Source organism: Jatropha curcas, chromosome 3, assembly GCF_041381405.1.
Source record: "Jatropha curcas cultivar XTBG-Jc1 chromosome 3, XTBG_Jcur_1.0, whole genome shotgun sequence".
In the NCBI taxonomy this organism is placed as follows: domain Eukaryota; kingdom Viridiplantae; phylum Streptophyta; class Magnoliopsida; order Malpighiales; family Euphorbiaceae; genus Jatropha; species Jatropha curcas.
In genome coordinates this window covers 9,010,397-9,019,071 of record NC_143153.1, presented here as the reverse complement: position 1 = coordinate 9,019,071, position 8,675 = coordinate 9,010,397, and the positions used below count along the sequence as shown (strand labels likewise).

The 8,675-nt window shown below is 37.0% G+C and overlaps 1 pseudogene; it reads right to left on the bottom strand.

Annotated features, from left to right (window-relative positions):
* Positions 1-4,115: 4,115 nt before the first annotated feature.
* The window catches only part of LOC149497486 (uncharacterized), an 8,361-nt pseudogene continuing 3,801 nt past the window's right edge, over positions 4,116-8,675 (bottom strand).

Genomic DNA, 8,675 nt, shown 5'->3' with positions numbered 1-8,675 from the left:
CAATCTGATTTCATTTTTTAGGTCATATTCTTGTTGTAGATGTCAGTTTTGGGCGAGCCTTAGCTCGTTAGAAAGCAGAGAGAGAGATTTTCAAATTTATTGAAGGAGTCAGAGCCAGATTTGGAACAGAAGATGCTGAAAAACAGGGGAGAAATCAGAACAGCAAATATTTTCTGTTTACTGCTTTTGAATTTCCCAATTGATTAGGGATTCTTTTTCCTTTTGGAGGTGTTATATAAGGAGTGATTCTACAGCAGCTAGGAGGCACGTTTTTCTTCTCTTAATTCATTTATTAATCTAGGTTTTTGTTCTTTATTCTTTGTTTTGGTGATTGGAAGCCATGATTATGAGTGGCTAATTTCTTTACACCAATTCAAGGGATTTATCATCCTTGCACTTTTGTGAGACTCAGGTTTTAAATGAGTAGTTTGTTCTTGAATATCTGTTGTTTCTTGTTCTTATTGAGTTGATTCTATTGAATCCTTTGCTAAAAAGGCCTATTAGTGAATTATTTGGTAGGATTAAGTGCTACTTCAGATTTCATAATCCGTAATTGTTATGAAAGTTTGAATGTTAGTAGCAATTAGGTATTACTGATTATATTTCAGGTTTTCAGTAATAATCTATAGAGACAATAGGGTTGAATTAAATGGTTTATGCTTTATAAATTGTTGTTCAAGTTTAACTACTTCCTGATTCTTAATGCTTTTATTAAATTGAAAGGGATTGCTTAATACCCGATCGTTTAATAATTAGAGTTAATGAGGGTGTTGGGCTCAAGTTAACGAAATAGGGGAGTTTTGGGAATTTATCATGCTTTTTGGTAAATTTCAGTTAAGTATTCAAAGAGTAATTAGATCATAAGTTGTCTGTGATCAATTGTGCACTGGATTAGAAATCACCTTGAATTGGTTTTTCATCAATTTGCATAACTACTTTAGTTTAATTAATTAATTTTCTTTTTGAACTGTTAAGTTGAATTTTTCACAAACAAACCCCCCCTTCTTTTTAAACACAAAAATTAAGATTTCAGTCTCTAAGGTTCGACCTGAATTCACCACTTCTACAGTTAAATTCAGTAATTTAAATTTGGTGGAACCGACAAACATCAAGCTTCTTCCAAAATCTAGAAGTAAATCTCGGATCTCTATCTGAAATGATGGAAGAAGGAACCCCGTGTAATCTCACTATCTCATCTATATAAAGCTATGCATATTGCTCCATGGTGAAGTCGGTCCTAATAGGAAGAAAGTGTGCTGACTTAGTTAATCTGTCAACTATGACCCATACTGCATCTTTCTTTTTAGGAGTTAAAGGCAATCCAGTCACACAATCCATAGTAACCTTATCCCATTTCCACTTTGGAATAGAAGTAGGGTGTAACAAACCAGAAGGAAACTGATGCTCTGCTTTCACTTGCTGGCACATCAAACACCTCGACACATAATCTGTGATATCCCTCTTCATCGCCGGCCACCAATACTGTGATTTCAAATCCTGATACATCTTATTACTGCCAGGATGCATAGCATAGGGACTACTATGAGCTTCCTTTAAGATACTCTTCCTCAGCTCTGAAATTTTAGGCACACAAATTCGATCCCCAAAATACAAACAATTGTCATCTTTAATCATAAATCTCTTTTTCCTTCCATCTCTGACTAGGTCTTTCCACAAGGCAATTGTCTCATCATCCCTCTGTGCATCTCGAATCTGTTGAAGTAGGCTAGGTCTAATCATAAGCTCTGCCATGAGTGCACCAGTACTAGCTACAGATAATCGAGTATTCATAGCACGTAAAGCAACCAAGGACTTCCTACTAAGTGCATCTGCTACCATATTAGCTTTACCCGGATGGTAATCAATGGTGAAGTCGTAGTCCTTAAGTAGCTCTAACCATCTGCGCTGTCTCAGATTAAGCTCCTTTTGAGTAAGTAGATACTTGAGACTCTTATGATTCGTATACAGATGACATTTCTCACCATACAAGTAATGCCTCCAAATCTTCAAAGCGAAGAATATAGCTGCTAACTCCAAATCATGAGTAGGGTAGTTCTTCTCGTGTGGTTTAAGCTGTCTAGAAGCATAAGCAACTACCTTACCCTCCTGCATAAGCACACAACCCAATCCATTATGCGAAGCATCACTAAACATATCATACGGTCTACCCGAAACTGGCTGTGTCAACACTGGAGCCTCAATAAGCATCGTCTTAAGCTTCTCAAAACTATTGTGACATTTATCATTCCACTCGAATCTGACATCTTTTTGAAGAAGCCTAGTCAAAGGAGCCGCAATGAGAGAAAATCCCTTGACAAATCTTCTATAATAACCAGCCAATCCTAAGAAACTCTGAATCTCTGTAACATTCTTAGGTGGCTTCCATTCAAGCACTGCCTCTATCTTCTTCGGATCAACTCTAATACTGTCAGCAGAAATAATATGACCCAAGAAAGCAATCTCAGACAACCAGAATTCACACTTACTCAACTTAGCATACAACTGTCTCTCTCTCAATATCTAAAGTACAATTCTCAAATGGTGATCATGATCCTCTCTAGTCTGAGAATATACCAAGATGTCATCAATGAACACAACCACAAACTGATCTAAGTAAGGATGAAAGATCCGGTTCATCAAATCCATGAACACTGCAGGAGCGTTAGTCAAACCAAACAGCATTACCAAGAACTCATAGTGACCATAACGTGTCCTGAAAGAAGTCTTAGGTACATCTGATTCCTTCACCCCTAGCTGGTGATAACCCGATCTCAGATCTATCTTCGAGAATACACTAGCTCCTCTCAACTAATCAAACAAATCATCTATCCGAGGCAATGGATACCGATTCTTCACAGTAACTTTGTTAAGTTGTCTGTAATCAATACATAATCTAAGTGATCCATCCTTCTTCTTTACAAACAATACTGGAGCACCCCACGGAGATACACTAGGACGAATAAAACCCTTATCAAGCAACTCTTGAATCTATATCTTTAACTCTTTCAACTCAGCAGGCGCCATCCGATACGGAGCAATGGATGTTGGTGCAGTACCAGGCATAACCTCAATACCAAACTCAACCTCTCTCTCAAGAGGTAAACCAGGCAACTCCTCTGGAAACACATTCGAAAAATCACATACTGTGGGTATATCATGGACACTAGGAGATTCTGACTCTGAAGCAAGTACACAGGCTAAGTAGGCCTCACAACCATGCTGGATCAGTCTTTTAGCAGTAGAAGCAGAAATAACATTAGAGAGCTAATCCGACCTCTCACCCACAACTACAATCTCCTCACCAGATGAAGTCTGGAGTGTAATCCTCTTAAGTCTACAATCAATCATAACTCCATGTCTAGATAACCAATCCATACCCAAGATCACATCAAACTCCCGGAAAGGCAACTCTATTAGATCTCCCAGAAACACATGGCCATAGATTACCAATGGACAATCTCTATACACCCGATTAACTACGACACTATGACCCAAGGGATTAGTAACCTCAATACTATGCTCTAACATATCAGCATGCATATTACCCAATCTACCCACTTGTATGCGTAAATATGAATGAGTAGAGCCAGGATCAATCAAAGCATATACAGAAATATCAAAGAGAGAGAATGTACCAATGATAACGTCTGAGGCATCCTGCTCCTTCCTAGTCCTGATAGCATACGCTCTGGCAGGTGCTCTGGACTCAAGTTTTTCCACTGTCTCTGACACTGGCCTCTGACTCCCAGTGCCTCCTGTATCACCACGGCCTCTGCCTTTGCCTCTCGAAACATAAGGAGCCGACCTCCCTATCTGAGGAGCTGAACTAGCCAAAGTCATAGGGCAGTCTCGAAGCAAATGCTCTGTAGACCCACATCGAAAGCATGCCCCAGAAAATCTCCTACAAACCCCAGGATGCTTCTTTCCACACTGAGTACATGTCGGAATATCAACCCACACAGTACCTCCACCACTAGCAACAGATGTGGTTTGTGGAGCTGCTCTGCCATAAGTACCCTGTCCATGTCTCTGAATCGGTCTAGACCAGGTCTAGGTGAACCTCTATGCCTCTTACTACTGGACTGAGCCCCAAAAGTCTGTCCAGATACCATACCCTAAAACCTCTTTTGTTGACCCTGTTGACTCCGTTGCCTCCTAGCCTGCTGCTCATTCCTAACTTCCTCAAGCTCTAAAGCTGCCTTCACTAGGGAAGACAATGATGTATGTGGATGAGCAACCAAATGCATTCGATATTCATCATGCAAGCCTTTCCTGAAGCGCTTGCATCTATCCGATTCAGTAGGAATCATCTCAGTAGCAAACCTGCTCAACCGGATGAACTCTCTCTCATATTCAACCACAGACATTCTGCCCTATTTTAACTCTAAAAACTCGACTTTACGTTGGTCAATGTAAAGCTCCCCAATATATTTCTGTCTGAACTCAGAAAGAAAGAAGTCCCAAGTCCTCTGCTCAGCACTGACTATCTGTGATACAGTATCCCACCACTGGTAAGCTTCCTCTCTCAATAAGGAAGTGGCACAAACCAAACTGTCTACAGGTGAGCACTGCATCTGCTCTAATATCCTCTCCACAGACTGGAGCCAATACTCTGCTGCAGAAGCCACATCATCCTTTCTACCCCTAAACTCAACAGCTCCATATTTCCTCAGTTTTTCAATAGGGGGACGAATTAGAACAGGGGCTGGAGCAACTGGAGCTTGGGGAACAGCTCCTACTGCCTGCCTCAAAGCAGCAACTAACTGCTGAACAAATGTATCCTGGTTAGGCCCAGCAGGACCTGCAGCAGCCTGCCCCACCCTCAAGGCGTGCTCCGCATCAGAACCCACAGCACCACTAGTGGCATCTCCAACAGGAATACCACCACTAGGAGGGACATAACTATCCACCTCCTCATCAGACAGATGTTGAGACATCACTCAACTCCTACAAAGACCAAAAGGTTCGCATCAGAGAGAAGTTCCAAACCAAACCAATATGGCATGTATTTAACTTATATTACTCATACTCTCACTTCAAAATAGATAAATTCTTATATATGCATATAGTCCTAGAACTGCCTAAACCTATGCTCTGATACCACTAAATGTAACACCCGCCGCCCGATCCCGAAAGACCCGACGGTGGATGCCACATTCGGTGCCGGAGGCACCGTCCTAACCTACATATAAATCATACAATCATATTATGAATTAGAAGTGACTTAGTATTCACAAGTTTAGCAAGTAATAATATTTTGTTTTGAAAATGATTTGGAAGAGTCCTACAGAAAAACTGCAAGAGTTTCTCCTCAAAATAGAAGTTGCCAAACATATCAATACAAAGCACTCCCAAATACAAACTCCAAACCCCATCAAACTCCAATAACAACACAATAGCACTTCTATCATTTCATATCCTCAATAACATTTTAATATTCAATAATTAAATACATGCATTTAAACATATCAACTTCTAACATTCTAACCATTAAAGAAGTTCCAAGTTTATCTCCCAATAATTTACAACAGTTATACATTCAATAATATAATCTCCAAAAATGTAATATTTATACATGCCATAATTTTTCGTTACATAAAATACTAATACACTACCAAAATATCTCTTTAGCTTTGATGCTACTCTTTAGGTCTTTAAGCAGCAAGCACAATCTCCAACCTGCGCGTAATAAAATCAACGAGCTGAGTATAAAACTCAGTGGTGCTTATAAACACAATAAACCAATGTTGTGATGACAGCATACTTAAAAAAAAATCATTAATATACATAAAATCCTTAAATTTAAACATGCATTACATATGTACACCAACACATCATGCTTTAGAAACTCATTGGAAGTCATAAATAAGTTATGGTAAACTAAGAGTTATTAACATAATGTGATCTCATTTATTTCAGTTCTTAAAAATATTTTACAAGGGCTCACATATTATTAAATTCCTTAAAAATTTTCATTACATTATTAAATTCCATAATGTGATCTCATTTATTTCATTACATCTTTCACTTCCTTAAAAATATTTTCCAAGGTCTTTTCTCCAAATTGGAGGGTGTTTTGGTCTTTTCTCAAATATTCTCCAATTAAATTCCTTCAAAATATTATTTTTCTCCACAAAACTCTCTAATTTATTCCATAAAAATAATTGCTCAAATTTCCTTACTTAATATAACACCCTAATTCACTATTCACTAATTATCTAAATTCTTCAAAAATATTCCTTACTTACTTTCTACCCATAAAAGCCATGCATACATGCTCCAAAAATGTTAAATAAAATATAAAACATAAATAGTAATTTTTCCGGACCAAAAATAATACTGACTTCTGGACCGGTGGTACTATTCACAGACCGGTAAACTACTATTGAAATACAGGAAAAACGAGGCGTTACACATGCTTTATCACCATTTACAGACCTCTAATTCAACATTCAGCAACATGTCTTTGCATTATCAACACACTACACAAGTGCTCATGTAAGACAATGTGAAAAACTAAAAGAGATATCAAACCTTCAACCAAAAGAGCTTTATATATTCTTCTTAGCTTCCTTTTCTTCCAACTTTGAGTTCCCCTCTCCTATACATAATAACTCTTATAAATCATCTAAAATATCACAAAAGTATGAAATTCAAGAAATTCTACTTACTTGGATAGAGTTCTAGGTTGAATTTAATGCTTGAATCACATAAAAATTGATGGAGAAAGGAAGGAGATGAAGAGAAAGATGAAGGAGATGAAGAGGAAAATGAAGATGAAGAAGACGCTGAAGATGAAGATGAAGAAAGGGAAATGAAATGAACGTCTCGTGTACTCTCCAACCATCTCTTTAATTGTATGTTAAAATTACCAAATAGTACCTACATTTTCCCTCTGTTACATTTTAATACCTAAACTTTATATTTTAGTGCAAGTAAGTCATACTCCTTATACTTTGATCTTTTTGTTTCATTCAAGTAAGTCCACTTCTTTTACTTATTTAAGTTACATCCCATTCTACCACACTCTGGAGTTAAATGGCTCGAACCGGGTTCTAGTTCGGCCCGACTCGACTCGGGTTCTAGTTCGGCCCGACTCGACTCGACTCTATGCAACGACTCAATTCAGTAGGATGTCACAGTTTTGTTTCCATATTTAGAGTTTGGAGTTCTTTTGTCCCTTCTTCCACGAGGGTTTAGTTCCTCCTCTGTGAAGGTTTGTTACTAAAAAGTATGATATTTGATTTTATTTAGTTGGAGAATTTAGATATTGTTTTAATGATGTGTATCTTCGATTAATGGAATCTGGTAGTGCAGTCTATTCCTCCATTGATGTTATTAATGTATAGTGGCATGAACTCATCTATGTACGTCATATGCAACAAGTTTTTGGAAAAGCAATTCAAGCATAAAAGATCCGGAGAAGTTATTTTGTCGTCCAAATCAGTTAAAAGAGCAGTTGCCACTATGAAGATTTATATCAGTTAAGGTCATCTTCGAGCGGAAAAATTCAATATTGCTTCTTTTAATTTTATTTTTATTAATCAAAAGAATATAAATAATTATTTTGATATGTTTAAGGATCAGCAAACATTAATATTCTATTAATTATAATAGTAAGTTCTATGTCTGATTTAATTGAGCATTTGTAATACTTGATTTTATTATTAATGAATTTTATTTCCCAAAAAGTAAAAAGAAAAATTAAACTTGAATATTTATTAATTGATTAATGATAATATTGTTCACACTGAAAAACATTTACTTATGACTAACAGTATGAGCATGCTAGGTATTGGAGTTTACCAATTTCAACATAAATTGCGCCACCTGAACTTCTTAATTAAAAGACTAAAAGTTTTGGCTCTACGATAATCACTTCACCACCTGTTGGAAACATAGATAGTGCAGAAACTAGAAATTCCAGAGAAATAACACAAGAAATAGAAATTGCTTTGAAATTGAAATATTATATTAACAATGACTGGAATTACAAAAGACGATTCTTAGATGATTCTTGGAAAAGGAAATTACAATAAAAATAAATGAAAGTAAAATTGCTATTTGCCTGAGATTGTAGTTGAGTCTGATTTTTTGGAGTTAATTTGTTGGGCCTATCCTGTACTTGAGCTTGGCTTTTATAGGCACCTGATGGTTATCTTTTTTATGCACACGACTTCTCAACTTACCCAGGTAACTGCTCAAGCAACTCTCTTTCATCATGCAACGTGGGAGCAGTTTTAGTCATCCAGCTAACCACCTTTTGCCAAAAATTAATTAATTATAGGCCTTTAATATTTAAAGGCCCAATTAATTAATTTTAAGTACACAAATCAAGCCCATAATAAAAATTAAAATATGGTGTACAAATAATTGCCTCCTACACATGAGATTGGCTTGATAGGCCATTCTTCATGTGCCAAAGTCCAACCCAATTTCTAATCTCTACCCCAATCACAGAGCATGCTATGATTTTCCTATATTTATTCCTAACCTTAGCAGCTAGTTTTACCCTGTTTAAACTTTATTCACTCACAAACTCAGCTCTCTCACTGCTCTTTCGTTTGAGCGCACAAATTGATTTTCTATTTATCTTCTACTGCTCATCAACACAAAGGTACATCTGCTCTTTACTTTATTTTCTTTGTTGCCTTTTCTTTGACCAATAAACTCCA